At 40.4% G+C, this 19,768-nt stretch overlaps 1 protein-coding gene across 2 annotated transcripts in view; it reads left to right on the top strand.

Moving 5' to 3' along the window:
• The window catches only part of HDAC9 (histone deacetylase 9), a 668,907-nt gene that overhangs the window by 465,399 nt on the left and 183,740 nt on the right, over positions 1-19,768 (top strand). The window lies entirely within an intron of this gene.

The raw sequence follows: 19,768 nt of genomic DNA, 5'->3' as shown, positions 1-19,768 counted from the left end.
TAATGATGTAGGCAGAGAGGGAGGTATGGGACATGGCAGAAATTCAGAATTATTTTATACACTCTCAAGCTTATTTCATATTTCTCTGAATATTGGAAGATGAGGTGTGGGGGTGGGAGAAAGGGAGGTAAAATCAGAAAACTCCACAGCCCTCTGTAATCTGAGGGATGAAGTAAGGGTGCTTTAAAAATTACACAAGAAAGTCCTTAAAGTATTTGAAATATATTAAAAAATAAAGTGTGCATAGATGTGTGTATGTCACTTTGTTGCCTTTTCTAGTATTACAGTTAGTTCAGAACTAAAAAAATACAGGGACTCTAGTAAGTAGCATAATATAAAATTATATGTTGATTTTTCCATGGGCTATTAATATCTTCTTACTGTGAGACTGTGCTGGTTGGTGGTTTCTGGCTTAGTGATACTTGGCTTGTGGGTAAAGGGGGAAAAAAAAAGAACTAGACCTCCTCCAACATGAATACTGACCTCCAAATGCTATTTAACATAAATTATTTTTGGTTATTTCCAAATTTATCTTTCAATAGAAGATTAAGATATTATGTCTTCCCAGCCTTATTGTGTTTAAGTTTATACATCCTGAAATACTTTAATCATGCTTACCAAGATCACGATCAAGTCAGTGTTAACCTTTGGATGCTGGGTGGAATTCAGACTCTCAATCTTTGTGGCATTACAGTAGAAGATTTAGAACTGCCAGTAAGGAAGACAGAAGAACTCTTGCCAAGGGTCAGTCATATGAGACAGTGGGAACAACAGCACGGGACCAGTGGATAGTGTGTTCCACTAGTACAGTACCTCTTATCCTTAGACATTTCTAAGTACATTTCATCCTAATCCAGCCCTTGCTTTTCTTTTATTCTTCTTCTTCCCCCATTTAAATAAGGAACAATGGCATTATTAAACATCAGTGAGGTTCTATTGTTTGGAATAGAAGTTCCCTCCAAGTTTTAGAGTCTAGTGCAAGATTGAATTTCACTTTTGAACTTATGAGGAATCAGGACCATTGAAAACATTGCTGTGTAGCCTGTGAATGTTAATGGTATTTAGTTATTGAAATAAAAACTATATGAGGGACTGCATGTCTGAGCGGGTTGGTAATTGGATACAGAGCCTTTCGCCTTTGCGTCAGTGGTTCAAATCGGTCTCTTGTGGATCGTGACCGTGATCTGTTATAACCCAACTGTGCAGTGGTCTATATAAAATGAATGCATAGAAACTATCCCCTTGCCAGTGAAGAATTGTTCTCTGTGGTACGTTTTCTAGTTAGTCGTTTGTCCAGTTCGTAGTTTAATGTCAACATTAAAAACCACTAGAGCTGGCACTAACTGGCACCCAAGAAACCGTGCCTTCAAGATACAGACATTTTGTGGAGTGGAGCTGCATCATTCAAATGAGTGCTTTAGGAGGAACTCTGCACACAGTGAAAATAGCCTTGCTGCTACACCAGGGGTGGGGGTGTTGGGAAGTAAAATATACTCCCCTCACTGCTGGCCTCAGTTCCTTCCCACTCCTTATGGGGTGTCTTGTAGCCCAAAAGGTTCATAGAGGGAGTAATTCATGGCTATGAACACTTAATTTCTCACTCCTAAAAGTCTCCACAATATTGTTTCCTTAGCTAAATGCCTGAGAGAAAATTGCAGGTCATCATTATGACATTTGTGGGTGTTCAGATCTGGGGCTTTGGTTCAGGTCATTATAGACAGAAGGGCCACATATTAGTTCAGATATTGACTGGATTCAAATTCTCCCAAAGTTCAGAGTAGCTCCATGTAGAGGGGCTTAGTTTGGGCATCTCTCTAAAATGTAGGCAATTCAATCAATGGGAGATTTCCCATTGACTTGGATGAAAGTAGATCAAGCCTTATTATCTTTTACAATGGCCATTTGTAAGTAATTAATTATATTATATAGTGCCCTATACTAAGTGTGGAGAATTGCATATATATACACACACACTCACACATGAAGGCCAAGGCAATATTAAAGGTAGCTTTGTTAGGAATTTAATGGCTGTCCTTGGCTATTGTGCCATAGATGGGTTTGGTTTCTACAGACCAAAAAAAACACATCACAGTGGCCAATTTCAGAAGTAATGCAAAAGGCGGTATAAATTAGACCAGTTTTCTCTTTGTGTTCAGGAGTTTAAGTGGGTGTAAGGAGGGGGCTACTTTAACTCACACGTTGAGCTCCCCGGCCTGTAAATGACACCAGTTAGATAGTTTATCACAGGGTACAGTGGGCGGAAGGAAGAATTATGCATGGATTTCTGAATTTGGCCTGTCCTGCCCCATAGATTTTATAATCTAATGTTTCCTGTTAAAGATGTTGGAAATGCAAATCTGTCATGTCTTTGAAGTGATTTAAAGTTAAATTCTCCTCCCTTGCCGTTTCAGTTTCATATAAACTAAACTTCCACTGAGAAAGCCCCCTCTGAAGCTAGTACCAGGACACCACCATGTAGTGTCCAGCAGGTGTTGCTGTAAGAACAGCATGGCCTGCACTCTTTTCCAAGAGAAGCAAGTATAATCAGTGGGACTCCCAAGTCCTCTGTAAAATGCAGATCTCTCTGTTGGCAGTGCAACTGACTGCTGCTGTGTTACTGGAGTGAACCCACTTCTGATATTCACTGTGCTAAAAACTTTAGTAGATGAGAAATTAAACTGATGATAGCGAAGTATCTTTTGATTTGAGAGTCATCAAAATCCTAATGGCTTTTAAAAAAAACAAAACAACCAATCACACAGTACACAATTTGCAGTGCATTAGCAAAGGGAACACACCACTATTTCTTCCTTATAAAATCAAAGTGTTAAATTGTTTTTTAAATGCAAATTGAGAGAAATGAAATTATGGGCAATAAGCTAGTAGCCAAAAAAAGCAAGAGAGGCTAGAATGTTGGTAACCTAATGCAAGCACAGAATCCAAGCAAAACATCTTGAATTGCTAGTACTGTAATAAATTACAATTTTCACTTTTGTATTTTGTAAGTGAAAACAGCACGAAGTCAAGCTTGAGAAACGCAGAATAAATGATGACCTTTTTATTCACCTGCATCCATTACAAGTCCGAAGGACAACAGAGTGGAGCAATAAATGAAACAGCTGAAGTAGACAATCAAAAGAATAGCTGCATTAAGGGACAGATCCATCGCTAATGAAGGAGGGTTCCTGTGCGGCTGAAGAGTTAATTGTCAGGTAGCAATAGATGAAAGCCAAACAGTCTGTAGGATGGTCTGCTACAATGGCTGTTATCTCATTTTCTTCCATGGATTAATTTTCCCTCTTTAACTTTAATGAGATAAAAGTCTAAGGGTAGGAGGTGGCCCTGGAGTGTTCAAAGGGCAAGAAGTGGTCAAGAGCTGGTTTATCTCAAACTTTGATTAGCCTATTTGATAAGTGATACTAAGCACCCCGATTGGTGAATGATTGGGAAACTTGGCCTCCCCCAGCAGGATAGTGAACACGTAAACTCTCTCCTTTGGTTAGTATCTACCTAGGATAGGGGCAAGATTGATTTATTTCCTGGCCAGGTCCTGGAGTGTATCTACTTTGATTGGCTCCCTTGATCTTGACATCAGTCATTTGGTTTTCAGAGAGAGGGGAACACAGAAGATAATGAAAGCTACATTAGAGAGGGTCTTACAGTTTTTGCAAATGGTATTTTATCTTCAAAGGCAAGTATCTTTCACCAGTAAAGGAGAATTTATTTCCTATTTAAAGAATGTTAGCATGAAATACATTACTATTTTTTCCTTTGCTTTTACAACTTTTCAGCAGATTTTTCCTTCACTAGAACTGTAGTTAGTCTTGTTTAAAATGGGAAAAAATGGCATGAAGTACCACCCTCAAATACTGAATAAGACACGTTATGGTACTTTCCATACAGGTGCGCACAGGCAGCAGCTTGATGCAGAAGCTACCAGTCTAGCTTCTCCCAGAGTGTGTAGCCTAGGTTAAGTCTACCTTAGGAATGAAAGACAAAAAGTGGAGAGTAAGAGGCCTAGCAAAATAAGAGCAGAGATGAAGACAAGACAATCTGCAAGTCATACACATTATTGACTGTTAGTGTGTAACTTTCATACAAGAATTCATGGCAGTAAAAACCTGAAGAGTTAAATAAAACTAAAATATACCCCAGATTTGGGCTTTGGCAAATATTACCAGCATAGTGAACCTCCCCAGGATGGCTCTATGCCAGCCCCTTCTTGACTTTCAGAGTAAGCGACAAACCTGGGGGGTACTGAGGAAGAGAATAGCTGCACACTGCTATTCTCAGCAGGACAGCCCACAGAGCACAACTACAGCCACAGTGTAAGTTAAAGCAGCCCAATGAGCATACAGGGACCAAGACAGGTGACTTATACAATGGAGAATTAGGAGCATGTTATCTTTCCCAGATTACTATAAAATGCACAAACTCCTAAAAAACCAAAATGCACGTTAACATTATTAATTCTAATACAACAAAACTGCACTTAAGTATGTCCCGTCAAACCTCTTGGAAAATCCTTCAGCTGTCCTACAAAATTAGCAAAAGTAATTCACTCTAGATCCAGAGAGAAGCACTTTCCTGCTTTCTCTGTTAAGCCACCCAGCTGCTGATCTCCCTTGCTCAAAACCAAAAAACTGACACTTACCTATATCCTCCAAGATAAACAATTTCAAATATGCCTCCACTGAGTCAAAAAACACACCAGTTGCACTTTCTGAAAGTAATGGACTTAAACTCTATAGTTAACTGAAGTGTTCCATACTTCTCTCATTTCCTTTTTATTCATGATTAAGTACAGTTCAATGTATTTTAAAAGTGAAGGACTTACAATCAAGACATTACCGTATACTTGTAACTTAATATGTCAAGGGTATATAGTACAACACCAGAGTTACAAACTGACTGGTTAACCATACACCTCATTTGGGACCAGAAGTACACAATCAGGCAGCAGCAGAGACAAAACAAAACAAAACAAGCAAATACAGTACAGTACTGTGTTAAATGTAAACTACTAAAAAAATAAAGGGAAAGCTTTAAAAAGATTTGACAAGGTAAGGAATGTGGTTTTGTAATTGTTTCTTTTAAATTAACATGGTTAAAAGCAGCATTTTTCTTCTGCATGGTAAAGTTTCAAAGCTGTATTAAGTCAATGTTCAGTTGTAAACTTTTGAAACAACCATAAAATTTTGTTCATAGTTATGAACAATCTCCATTCCCAAGGAGTAACACTGAGGTTCTACTCTAGCTACAATATCTACATTTGGATAAAATAGTTTCAAAACATTTCTCTTTAGTGCCCTTTTATTAATCAATATCTTTCCAGGCAGTGGGCGTAGTAAGAATGAATATGCTGACTAAATCTTGTATGGAGATATTGATAACTAGGAGTCAAAGCATTTGCATTTTTAAGTGGAATATAACCCTCTGTCTGGGAGAACTAATCACTGAGATGTTGCCTACATAGTCAGGATATTCCTAATATAATCATATTTTCACTGGAGAGGAATTACATAAGTAGTTAGGACACACTATACAGCAAAAAAAATAAAACATCTCCCAAACAACCACCCCCAACAAAGTACATGTCCTCTTCTGAGAGGATTATTTTCCAGTCCTGAATGAGGATTGTAGTGATCCAAAAGAGATCACTGTTACAACAGAACAATTTTCCCTAAAGCACTGTACTGATCATGCCAGATACTGAGCACTCCATACAAAGTACTGAAATAGCTCATCTTCCATTGAGGTGAAGGAGAATGAAGGAGCTCAGCATCTCTCAAGACTCTAATTGGCCATCGAAGTAAAATTAATATTCTGTACCCTGTACTTCTGCATACAGTGATGAAGCTGGGGAGGGTGTGTAAATTCACAGACAGGCAGAGAAGGGAGGCACCCATGAGCAGGCAACACCAGTGAATGAACACAAAGCTACCAAAAATCTTCCACAAAAGTGAGGTGAACAAGCTACTTTCAGGATCCTTTAACTTGTGGCCATAGCAATTCTATAGCCAGTAAGCAAAGCTTTGTCAACACTGCAAGGTCAGTCTTTATGTTAAAAAACCCCTGCTCTTGGACAGTGTCTCCAATGTATTAGAGGTTTCAGAGTAGCAGCCGTGATAGTCTGTATTCGCAAAAAGAAAAGGAGTACTTGTGGCACCTTAGAGACTAACAAATTTATTAGAGCATAAGCTTTCATGAGTTACAGCTCACTTCATCAGATGCATTTGGTGGAAAAAACAGAGGGGAGAGTATTAGAGAAAGACTGTTCTTCACCATAAGGTATGTATAGCTTTTAGAGATCCAGCTTTTCCCCCCGTTGTGTACACAGTTATTGTGGTCAATCGAAGGAAAATCTGACCACTCATTGAAGTCTGTGGTTCCCTTGTATCCCTGCTGTGGCATCCTAGAACAGTGATTCATAGATAATCCATATACAAAATTCCTTGTTTGCTTTATTGGCTTCCTCTTTAAAACAAACCAACTCTGGTGCAGTATAGGAGCTGGTAATGTATGGGATAACCACCTTTCCTGAGAGTTCAATCTTTTGGCTATAGCAGTTAATCTCAATTTAGTCACCAACACTCCAGAATTTTAATATCACCAGTTGAGGATTTGCAGTGGCACCAACAGCAGAAAACATGCTGGCAGCAAGAGTGGCACAGCTGGGAGTATCAGTATGAAGCAGATGGGATGGAGATAGAACCCCTACACTGTGCGCTGAATGCAACCAGATTTTGTGCACAACAGTAGTAAGGGACTACTTCTTATTCTCTAAGTACCATGAACAGTGTACAATCAGTGTTTGCCTGCACAATCCAGAAAGAATTATCTCCTTCCTCATACATGCTCCACCAAACTGCAATTCCATTTTCGAGGTTCTTTTTACTTGTTATAAGTCCCCATCAGCAGACATGCAGAAGAGCCACTGGACAAAGAAATGAAAAAATACTATGTGTATGCAAGTATATAAAATTAGAAGAGAGCTATAGCTGTGCATAAAATCCTTCATAAGAGTAAATGCATTAATGTATTGGCAGATACTAGTGAACGTTTGATGATAAATCATGACTTGGTTTCTCTCTTCTCCCTTCCCCCTCCCAACAAAATGACTAAAAGCTTTCCCTCATTCCACCACCCTTTTTTTTTAAAAAAAAAAAAAAGTTAAAAGAGCCTTTTAAAAATTCCTCATTCTTAATGCTCTGAAATGCATGGGTTAGTAAAATTAAATTACAATATTTTATCTGTTTGGGATCAGTACAGTTTCCTCCTTCGCCTCGTGTTTACTTTCCTGCAGTAGCTGACATCAAAATGTTTTCTGGAATGCTGGGACTAAATAAGTTATGCTTAACTCAATATCTAATGCAAATAGCCCTGGGGAAGCTTCAGCAACACAATCATAAAAGCTACAGTTTCTTTTAATAGCTTGCCACACTTTGCTGATATAGTATTTCTCTAATCACCAATCTTTACGTGCCTTCCTGACCTTGGAGCTCTCTGCCCAAATGACTTTGTGGTATCAAAGGCCTGTGTCATTGGAAGAGTGAATGGCTTTCATTTTTCCTCCTGAAACTTCCGGTTCCTGGCATCTGCAAAGAATTATTCCAAGTACTGTTTTGCTGCCTTGCGGCCAGTGCCCTATAGTGGCCTGACTGATGGAAGTGACTTTTCCCAAAAAGGTTATTGTGGTCAGCAATAGGTGGAAGCTGCAGTCAGCATGGAATCAGATCTGCTTTCTCAGCTGATTCTGTTTGACTATTAATTGTCACAGTGTCCTTATGTTTGTGGTAGTTTAATTACCATCTCTTTTTAGCAGACTTCAAATAAACCAGCTCTTTATGTTATGTATGTTATATAGGTTTGCTATATCAGAACAGGGGCTTTGAAAAAAGCCAGCCGCAGATTCAGAAAGCATCATGTTGCAATGAACAAGACTATTCAATTCAGTTGCATCTGAAGAAGTGGGTTTTTTTACCCACAAAAGCTTATGCCCAAATAAATCTGTTAGTCTTTAAGGTGCTCCTCGACTCCTCGTTGTTTTTGTGGATACAGACTAATACTTAAGGCCATTCAATGTCTATGTTTGAAGATTTGTGTAGCACTTGAAGTGAGGCAGAGGGGCTATTCTTCAGAACACTTTATATAGTGCATGGAGGCCAAAAATTCATACATGGATGTGCAGTGACATTTATTAAAATATGCACTGACTTTACAGGTAGATGGTTACAGAAGGGACAAGCCTTTGAATTTAAAAAAAAAAAAGAAAAAGAAAAGCCCTTGAACACTGTCTCTATTCAGGAAATCAAATGTTTCACACTAATAGTTGAAAATAAAAACAACAAGTAATTCTGGGAACTCTGCAAATCAACATTGGGTTAAAGGATGATTTCCAAGTCACATGAGATAGACAGACCAGTTGGATTCAGATTCTCAGCAATGGGACCTACATTGAATATTGCAGTCAGACCCATACTAAGCGAACAATCTAACTTCTCTTCTACCACTCCCCTTGCTCCTCAGTTCCATCTCGCTGGGTTTTTTAACTCTTATCTGTTATATGATTAGCCCTATCTAGATAACCCCAGATAATTCTTGTGGGAGGGCCAAGATTTGTGCTGGAACAAATTGTGAGAAATGCACCACGTTTTTTTTTTGGTGGTGGGTTCAACAATAAAAAGATCCCTTTTTCATTATTTTATTATTTGTATTACAGTAGCATGTAGAGACCCCCAACTGAGGTCAGGAGCCCACTTTGTTACATACTGAACAATTGCAGAGTAAAAGACATTCCTTGCCTTGACAAATTTACAATCTAAATTGACAGCACAGATGAAGGGGAAACAATGGCACAGAGAAGTTAAGTGATATGCCCAGGGTCACAAAGCTGGTCAGTGACAGCTGCAAACAGAACCCAGGTTTTAGGATTCCCAATCTAGTGCTCTGTTAACTGGGCACCCGCCTCAGGAATATTTTATTTATTTAAATTCTCAGACTCAAGTCTAGACACAAAACAATCAAAAATGGATTCCGATCTGAATCCTCTCCTGCCCTGCAAGGAAGCACCAGGGCTTTGAACCATTCACCCAAGTAAACATTTGCTCGGCATCTCTCTACCACCTTTCTTTGGATCACAGCAGCTCCTTTTATTAAGAATGAGATCCACCTGATTCTCTCCTTGTCTGCATCCTGGCACTCAGTGGTGCCTTCTCCCTTTCCATAACCAGAAGAAAGGAGGTAGCCACTGTGTCTGGTTATTTCCTGCAGGTTGTTTCCTTCGCACCCACCTCCCACCATAGTCATTAAAAAAACCCGCAGGTTTTGGTCCCAGAGGCCTCCCTGTCCACTCCTTTAGATTCCAAATGGACCTGTATACCACATACACACAAAACCAGCTGACAGGTGATAACTTTCTAAGGGCCATTATCCCAAAGACATTGGGATTAGTGTCATGGAAAACAGATAAGGCATAAAACTGAAGAGCCAGCTACCATGGTATGTGATCTTGGGATTGGAGTCCTCATGGCCAAAAGCCAGTGCAGAGATGCATGATCAGTTGCAGAATGACTGAGTTCCCAAATAAACAATACATTGCAGTGAATGTTCACTATATCCTGGATTCCAAACCTGTATGGACAGAGATCAGCACTAAGATCCAGAGAGCCTCATCCATTGATACAATAGTAGAGGCACACATTTCTGAATAATCACACTCTAACTTGGGGCAGAATTGATTAATACTGTATGTGCTGGTCAGATGCTGGTAACAGACCCCATGGCAATCAGGCTGATCCTTTTTTGTTCCCTTAATTTTCGTGGGCAAGTGTCCAGTGACTGCACTCACAGGTGAAGATCTGAGCTTGGCATCCTAGATACACACCATGAGTCCTTGTCCTCCTGACTACCTGGTTTGAGTTTCCTTATCCCATCACACTATCCACAGTGATACCTTAGCCTGCTTGGCTTTCTGTCCCAGCACTCAGGACTTCAGATATGGGCATGGTGGCTCAGGACACTCACCATTAGGTACTTTTCAGTCCACTATGAGGCAGTAGCCAGCAGGGTCTGCTGGTATCAATAAAATCAGCTCTGCACTTTCACAGGCAGAGCATCCAAGTACAATACAAATACCATAGAATACAATAATGGCCAGTCTAGCCATCACTGTTTGAATCTCTGGTTTCAGCCTATGGACTGCAGCATGCCAGTAGCCAAGGTACATTTTTATTAGGAAACATATAGTCCAGGTGAAATTATTGAACAGCTAAATCCTAAATACAGAACAGGAAAATCAAAAAGGGATTAAGAAATATAATGGAACAATGCCAATAAACAGGTAACATCTGTTGGCAGGAATAAGCAAGCACAACCCTGTTTTTCAGCATCTCAGGATTTACTTTTTATGATTTTTTTAAATGTTCTGCATAAACTATATGATTTAGTTTGTCACTGGTCCCAAATCAAGAACACTTGGGGCCAACTGTAACATAACCCTGAGCGAACACAGGGCCAACATAATTAGGAATAAAGACATGAGATGCGAGGGGAAATCGTCTGCATAATTTCACTTGGTAAACACCCCCATAGAAAGTGGCATGTAGGAAATCTGCATACTAACAAACCTATCACAAATCAAGGACAACTAAATAGAACAATTAGAATTAACATTTCGCGTTGGACTGGTTTTTAAGGCTCTTTTCACTTTTACTGTATGCAGTTAAAATTGTGGTTTTTCACTTATGGCAACATTCTCTATTACATTTTTCCTCTAACTTTGTTTGGGCTTTAGAAATACTCTCTTTTCTTTTCTGGTTTTTGTTCTGAAGAATAGCCGGTAAAGGCCAAATTCTGCACTTCCTTATCCTAATGTAAATCGAGGGTAACTCTAGTGGCTTCAAAGGAGTTAATCTAGATTTACACCAGCATACATGATAATACAATTTTGCCTCAAAACCAAATCATGATGATGTTTTGTGAATCTTAATTCTAGTAGCCAGTTGAGTTAGGCGACTTCTTTCATTGACTATAGCACTGTTTTCTTCTCTAAGGTAACTAGATAACAAAAGCAACCTAATTTCATGAAATATAAAGGCCTATGTTTTCAAAAGTGACCAGTGATTTAAAAAAAAAATCAGTCCCTTCCCCCCACCCCCAAAAGCTAGATTGGGGAAAGGTGTGTGTGTTTGTATATTTTAAAATATTTTTTAAAAATATATTCTGTTCCTTCTTCTCTAGTTTGTTCCTTTTCAGCTTCTCTAATGGTTGCCAATTCTTGTGATTTTAATTAAAGTTTTGTGATATGTGAGGATTTACTACAGTCCCACCTTTCTGAGAAGCCTGATTATTTGAGAAACTCAGCTTCCATTTACATAAGTTTCTTGCCCCCATGGTGTTAGAGAAAAGTCTGAAAATGTGACCCAACTGCACGCTAAAGACTCAAAAAACAGAAATCCAAATATATTAATTTTACAACATCTCTTGATTTTTAAGCTAATCTCATTATTTTGCCCCCCTCCTTTTTTTTTTTTTTTTTTATGTTTGGAGTTGGCAATACTGCTCTCACTGGTTCACTTCAACCCTGTGTCTTTTTTTTTTTTAAAGTCTTGTCCTAAGTGGAATACGCATCTACTAATGTCTAATAGAGTCAAACATGTTATGTTTGTGTGAGATCAAAGTTCAAACAAGTTCACCCACCCTTACCATGCAACATAATAAATATTATGATTATTTCTGAAATGTACTCTGCCTTCCTTGGAAGATCAGTTGGAGAGTCGAGAAATTGGAGACTACACTTTATTTTGCAGTCTGTAATATAGTATGTGCTAACACAGCACTATTTTCTAATTTTTTTATCCTCTACTTTCTCCTAGATCAGCAAGTATAGATTTCCCCCTTCTCCCCAATCAATTAACTCCCTCTGGTAGGGTTTTATTTTCTCTTCATATTAAATACAAGTAGAATCCTCAGGTTTCACTGTAATAGACAATCCTGATCTTTAGTGAACATTTTAGACTCTCCCCAAGGTTTCCAGTACAATTTTGTTCTAAATTCAGTTAAACATCCTCTCTACCCTCAACTGATACTTGCTGGTGGTTGGTTACAAGTGAGAAAAAAAAAAGGGGGGGGTTGTTCTTTCTTGATTCGTAATGATGTATAGAGAAGGTCTGGAAAGCTTTCAGTTTTATTTTCTTAAGGGTCTTCCCCCCCCCCGTATGTTTTTTATTTATATTAGGAAAAAAATCAGGTCTTGTGTCCTGGAAGACTTTATGACGACTGAAGAACTAGTGAAGTGATGACATCACAAAAGCCAAGGAGGTGAAAGTTGAGCTCTTGAGAGGGGAAGGGATTTTGAGTCAGACTCTTTAAAATTCTCCTTGTAGGGTGGGAGGGGGGAAGAATTGTGTGTGTTTTTGTTTTTATTAACCCCCTCTTAAACTCCAATGACTAATATTTTGGAGAAAGGAAGTCTGCCAAGGATTCAAATCCCACTATAAGTAGGGCATGAGAACAATATGCATCTCTGAAACCCGCAAATGTCCTCCAGCAAAAAAGGTAAGACCAGATATTGACATCTCTGGTATTTCTAAGGTTAAACATCCGTGTTTTAAAAAAAAAAAAAAAGACAGCCCTTCTTTATTATTCACAGAAAACAAATGTGTACAGATGATGGCAGCCCTAAAGTCTGGCTGAGTTTGTGTTCCAGTTGCAGTGACCTATATGGCCCATGGCCAGAGCACAGGATTGCTGAGCTGTAAAAATGTGTTGACCTCTCTCCAGAATGCCCTCTGAGCAAAGGGCTCCTACTGAGGAGATGCAGTCCTGGCATAGCAGTCTTCTGCACAGGACAGAAGAGAATCTTTGCTAGGGGGCTTATGCTTCCCTTAAGGCAACTATGAATCTGGTCCTTTGTGTGTTCATATGTATGGCGGCGGTTTATTGAACAGATTTCCCAGCATTTCCTTCATACAATGGGGCTTGAGACTTCTCCTGTTTGTACCACAAGAAATCTTGAAGCCAGTGGAGTTACACCTGTATGAAAGCAAAGCAATGAAGTAAAAGTAGAATCAGGCCATGTATATTATCAGAACACATGGTCTATTGCTGAATTTAGTCCATACACTATACTTTCTGCACAGAATGAGGGCCAAATATTTTTTAAAAAAAATAAATGGTGCTCATTGTTAAAACATATTTTTAATACCAAAAATGAATTAACTGAGCAAAAACAAAAATGAAAGGACTTTAGGCTTATGATCAGGGATGAAGTGATTCAGATAAAATAACCCATTCATACTGGTCTGACAGGGTTTTTGGAGAGCACTGAGGATACAAGCTTCCTATAACTATGAATGGGTGGACAAGAGGTTTTTGTAGATGGTTAGCTAACCAGATTCTTATCTGAATTTTTTACTGCTGCTGGAGTTATGTGGCAATATTATTTATGTGCTAGTACATGTAGAACCTTGTATATGGATCTTAAATATATATGTTCTTCTAGTTTGAATTGAATGTAAAATATGGGGATACATTAGTTTCTAGTAGTGTTCACTTTTGTGCATCTTTGCATATCTTGTTTCTGGTATGGAAAGCATCAAAATACTGAGAGAGATCCTTATGCTATATATAGCCTGAGAAAGTACCAGAAATCTTGTACAACTTTTTTTTAATTCATGAGATTTCCACTCTGTTTTGTTTTTACCTCCAAAACGTTGAAATAGTTATGAGAAGGTTGAGTCAGGAATCCAACCAACCTTACACAAAGTACCACATTTACCAGAGTGTGTGGTGTGTTCAGTTTTCCATAAAGCTGGTATTCTGGTAAAGATAACAGAAGTCAAATACTTGTAGCTACACCTGTGGGGAAAAGCCAGGTCTTACACAGAGCAGGAAGCAAAAACAGCCCCCAGGTGGCTTTGGAGCCATCTTACCACAGTATCTCTCTGTCATTCCCAGACACCATTTTCCACTGTGGCTTTACTCTTCATTCCTGTCTGCCTTCAGCCTAGTGACTGTCTTAGTCCTACTCTTTCCTGCCGCCTCCTTTTTCCACACAGTCAGGGCCACACACCTGTTTCCTCCATTTCCATCAAGTATTGTCTCTCTTGGATTAAAGTACCAGAGATTCCTGTTCTTTCCTTCTCCCACAAGCCTGACTCCTTCAGATCCATCAAATCAGGGCCCCAATCTTGTTCTCTCCCTCCTTTTGTGAATGTGTTATTTACTTATTTTTAAAATGATGCGTAGTTTGCTATACATATATTTTAAATGGTTAATTTCTGAGGTTTTCTTTAAAATGATGGAAATTTGCAGTTTTGTATTTGTTGTGTTGATTTTTGTTTTTGTTTTTTTAAAAACACAGTGGCATTGCTGGGGTTTTGCAGTTTTATATGTGGTTTTTCAAATCATAGGACAACTTAAAAATGTAACCTTAAGGTCTACATTATTAAAGGCTCCTGGCAGGTTTCCACTTGTATGTAGTTTTGCATTGACAAGTCACTTGTGTGAAGAATATTTGTACACTCTTACTTGTGAATGTATATGTGCTTATTTATGTGCACAAAACCTATTTTTGCAAGATTTCTAAGTGCAAATAGGATTTGGGGTTTATTTTTTGTTTTGTTTTTAAATAAACCTTCTTGTTCAAGAGTGTCTGCATCTAGAACTTTCTTCTGGAAAGACAAAGATAGGGCTCAGCTGTGAAATTTGGATGCAAGTCCTGGATTGTAACCTGACTTCAAACTTCTAATATTTGTTCAAAGTTCGGGGTTGTTCAGTTCCGGGGTTTTGCCTCAGGTCCACAAAGGGGCCTGTGTAAGAGAAGATAATAGTTCCTTGCTCTTACAAAGCGCTTTTCATCAGTAGATCTGAAAATCAACTTACAAAGTCTCATTCCTCCCATTTTATGGATAAGGAAACTGAGGCACAAGCCAGTGAACTGACTTCAGTATCACAACACGTCAGAGGCAGAGCAGAGAATAGACCCCACGTCTTCCGAGTCCTAGTCTGGTGCTCTCTCCTGCAAGCAACACTGACTCCCCTACTCAATAATGCAGATTTCTCAGCTGATTTAAATCAATAACTTGTTCCATTCCTACTTACAGGAAACACAACTAGGCAAGAACCTACAAATCTCAAAAAGGAGATGGACAGGACAAGTTTCCTGCTCTTCTCACTCTGAATCCAAAGCAGAAAAAAGAAGTTGTCACTCACTTATTAGAAAAATACAGGTTTCAGAGTAGCAGCCGTGTTAGTCTGCATTCGCAAAAAAAGAAAAGGAGGACTTGTGGCACCTTAGAGACTAACACATTTATTTGAGCATAAGCGGTCCTGAGCTACAGCTCACTTCATCTAATGCAGCCGATGGAGTGAGCTGTAGCTCTCGAAAGCTTAGGCTCAAATAAACGTGTTAGTCTCTCAGGTGCCACAAGTCCTCCTTTTCCTTTCTCCTTACTAAATACAGGTGCACCACACCAAGGTCCCAAGTAGGAGGAGTGGAAAGAGCCACCCTCCTCCCCCCAGGTGATCCCCACATTGCCCAGGCTGGCTGGGGGAGTGCGTGCCCTGAACTCCACAGCCGGGGGGGAGACGAAGACTCAGCACCACGGAAGCTCTCACCTGGTGGGGGTCTGACCTCGCCAGGACGGGGGGGCTGGAGAGAGCCCAGCCCGGCAGCAGGGATGAGGCGCGGCTCTCCCATGCACGCCCTCTGCACCGGGCTCGCCCGCCCTGGGCGCCCGAGCACGAACGGGCTAGACGTCGCTCCCTGGGCTGGTCCCACCCCACCCCGCCGCCCGCAGGAGCCTAGCCCGGCCGCTCAATGGCGGCCTTGCCACCCCCTCGTCCTACGTCCTTCCGCGAGTCCCCCGGTCCCGCCGCGGCGCGTCGACCTGCCTCCGCCGGCCGCTCAGGGTCCGGGCCGAACCGCAACGGGTGCTGCAGTTCCGCCTTCCGCCGCCAGATGCTGCTCTGGGCAGCCTGCGCCGGGGGGGCGGCCGGCGGCAGAGGCTTCGCGGGCTGCGGGGCGCGCTGCGGCCAGCCGCCTCCTGGGTCCCGTGCGCTGAGGAGGCGCGGGGGCGGGGGGCGGAGAAGATCCTGCCTTCACCAGCACCCCCCTCCTGCGCCGCTCCCGGCGCAGCGTGCCGGGCGAGGCAGCCGGAAGCGGGGCTCCAGGGCAGAGAGAGGAGCGGGCGCTGAGCGGAGAGCAGGAACAGCCTTCAGGGCTGGGGGAAGGTGCCTGGCCTGGCCTGCTGCAGGGGAGGCGGGGTCATCATCAGTCCTCAGAAGTGCGAGGAGGAGGAGGAGGAGGAGGGCCCCACCCTGTGCGTGGATTTATTTTTGTGCATTTCCAGGTGGTTTCTGGAATTCCGAGCGCCCGAAGTTTCCACAGAGTTAAACCCACTTTTACGCCGATCGCACGAGTTTTGAACTTGCAGGGCGGGCAATACTGACGCCATCACAGTTTTAGGGCTTGCATGAGGAACGGACATTCACGCATGTTATGGCTCTGAGCACCGTGTGCTAGAACAGTGGTTTTCAGCTTAGTCTGTGCACCCCCAAGGGTCCACGGAACAATGGCTAAGATTTCTAAAGGGGTCCCCGGGAAAAGGTTGAACACAACTGTGTTAGAAGCGCATCAGTGGAAGGTGCTGTAGATGATTAGAAAGCCTAGGCATAAGCAACCTGTTTCACCTGCTTGACTTATGACAACAATTCATTTACACGGATTTCAATCTTAGGAAATTCGAATTTTGAACATTTTATAGGGATAAAAATAAAAAATTTTCTCTGAAAACCAATGAAGAAATAATCCTGTGCAAAGCCTGAAAAGTAGTTATCAGAAAACAAACAAAATATTGGAAAGAGAAATTTGAGCTCATTGTTGTGTTATTTCTAAATGTACTCAAATCTGTAGACTAAAACTACATGATAAATTGAACAGATAAAACAGTACAGAAACTACATGACTGTTTAGAAAAAGGGCAAGTAGGCTGGGAGGGTTCCACGTGAAGAACCAACCATATTCCAGAAGAGCATGAATGCACCTATTTTTTACTAGCCACAGAACAAATTAATCAACGGAGCGGAAGAAATTACTGCAGGTGGTACTAAACCTTATATCAGCTTTAAAGTGAACAGAAGGAACCTCTGATCTCATCTGGAAAATTATAAACTTCCTGACAACAACAAAACGAAAGCTTATGATCAAATAAATTTGTTAGTCGCTAAGGTGCCACAAGTACTCCTTTTCTTTTTTGCGAATACAGACTAACACGGCTGCTACTCTGAAACCAACAAAACTGACTTACCTTACTAAACATCAGGTAGCAACTCTCAGACACATTGGAAACAAAGGAAATAGCTCTCATTAAATTCCATAGTCTATACAAAGCATTAGGTTGATGGATATGAATCACATTTTTATATAACCTTCCTAGGAAAAAAAATACATAAGCCCCTACAGGAAGCATTCACATCAAGTCTAAACTGAGATCGATTCCCTACAAGCAACAATTATTAGGGTAATACTGGAAGAACAACAAGAATTTAACTTACGTACCTCCAAAAGACCCATCTCCCTTTTAGATATTGCTTTGACAATCCTCCTCAAAATAATTACTAAGGGCCTGATCCAATGTCAAGAGAATTTAATGGATATCTTTTCACTGCCTTGGATAGTTGTTGGATCAGGCCCTAATTGCCTAACTCCTCTAATGAACTAATCTCATGCACCTGGAACAAACAGGCTTCATGCAGGGAGGACAAGGCTCAGATAACCTAAGAAATGTTCCAGATATATTCACACAAATCACTAACTACAGATGTGCAGACAGTTCTCTTGTCCTATCACTGGACACATGGACGTATGTTCGCGGTGCTACGGCACAGGGAATCCAAGGATGAATTCATAGTATTGAGTTAAGCATCATCCTTCCAAGTCCAGGTGCACTTTCTGGGAAACCAGATAAGGGTGTTAATTAATCCTGCTACTCTATACATTAGCAATGAAACCCCTAACCAGTGTGATACAGCATTATTCAGAGATACAGGGCATAAATATATAGGAGGGGGAATTTCTGAATGCACTGCTATTTATCAAAAAATCAAAGAGCTCAGTGGCTGTGCTCTTTAACCTAATTCTGCAATTCAGCCTAAATCTCTGGCTCAAAACTAATCAAACCTAAAACAGAAGCAATGATAATAAGAGGACATCCGCTTGGTATCTAAAATCTTGATTCTTAAAGTAAAAGGGGCTTTGTGATATCTTGAAAGAATAATCCACCCCAAAATGAATTCCCATTATACAAATTACTACAAGTTATTTTAACAAATTTTAGAAGATATGCCCAGATAGTTCTAGTGTTAACCTAGCAGTAGAGCAGTGGCTATTAAAATAAATACCCTACCATGATTCCTCTTTCTAAACTGGTTATGTCAAATAGGCTTGTTGCAATTTCTAGATACTTATATAGGTTTATTTGGGGACAGACTTTAGCAGGATAAGAAACCCAGGAATTAGCTCCTCTCTCAGTCTTCAGCAAATTTTATCAGAAACTCTTGCTAAAATATCTGGTAAACAAGTTGTTGGATACAATACACTCAGCTTAATACACATAGAAAATTCAGTCCTTCTAGCTACAATTGAAAACAGTACCCTTTATAGATACCATGTAGATCAAGCACAAATATAGAGTGCAGTAAGGTCAAAAGTACTGTAACTATTTAAAAGCACATAAAAAATATTGGATTCTAATGTCCCTCTCCTCTTGAATTCACATATCCAGGTTCTCAGACTTTGCTCCTGCTTTCTTCCAGGAAACCACAGCTAGATATGAACAGAATAAACTCACTTACATCAACTCTGCCTCTGTCCTCTGTTCTATCTGCCTCTGTCCTCCACAGATAGAATGTTTCTTGTTTATGCTGCCAATGCACAATTATTCCTTCCCTTCGATGACCACTTCACACAGCTATGGCTACAAAAGACACATTCAATCTGGTGTACAACACATCTTCACTAACACATTATGCAACTTCAACAGATGTGTTAAAACAACATACTATTAAGCATTTTTGGCAAGGGGGATTCCTTTGTGTGTCTGGTACCTGTGATATGTTCATGAAGGAGTTGGGTGCAGTGATTTCTTGAGCTATTACCAAATAACTCTGGGAATTTAGAACATCCTACGCCATCATCACTGAAAGAAGAAAATATAGAAAGAAAGAAGAAAGAAAATAGATCATGACCTAAAACCAAGCAACTTTCTGTAAACAAAAAGTTTTTTATTTATTTGCATTTTCTTTCTATGTTGAGTCATTTTATGGCAATAAAACTAGGCAGTTTATCCTCTTTGTGACTCAACATCATCTCACTGAAGTGGTGACTGTGGGTGAGGTGGGTGAGGGGTCTTTCATGTCTTTTAACTGTTGGTTCCCATTTCATCTCATCTCTTTTGAGCATCTGTCCCTTGGAAAAGCTTTAATTCCCTCTCCCACAGGACCGCCACTTACACTTCACAGGATCTTGGATTAATTCTATAGTTAGCTAGGGGAAATAGTGTACTCCTGCCTGCTTTTGTGTACAAACTGAACTCTGCTTCCACTCTCTGAGCATTGAAAAATACTTTCCATGGCAGGCCAGGCCTTTGGCAAACTGAATTTGCTATTGCACCCAGGTCTGCAGCAGCACTAAATGAGCCAATGCATTGATTATATGTTGCTTAGTTCCAAAGAAAATCGGTAAACATAAGTGCCTGGTAAAGAA

This window comes from Dermochelys coriacea, chromosome 2, assembly GCF_009764565.3.
Source record: "Dermochelys coriacea isolate rDerCor1 chromosome 2, rDerCor1.pri.v4, whole genome shotgun sequence".
Lineage (NCBI taxonomy): Eukaryota > Metazoa > Chordata > Testudines > Dermochelyidae > Dermochelys > Dermochelys coriacea.
Note: the sequence above shows the minus strand (reverse complement) of the source record. Positions and strands in the feature narration are given on the sequence as shown.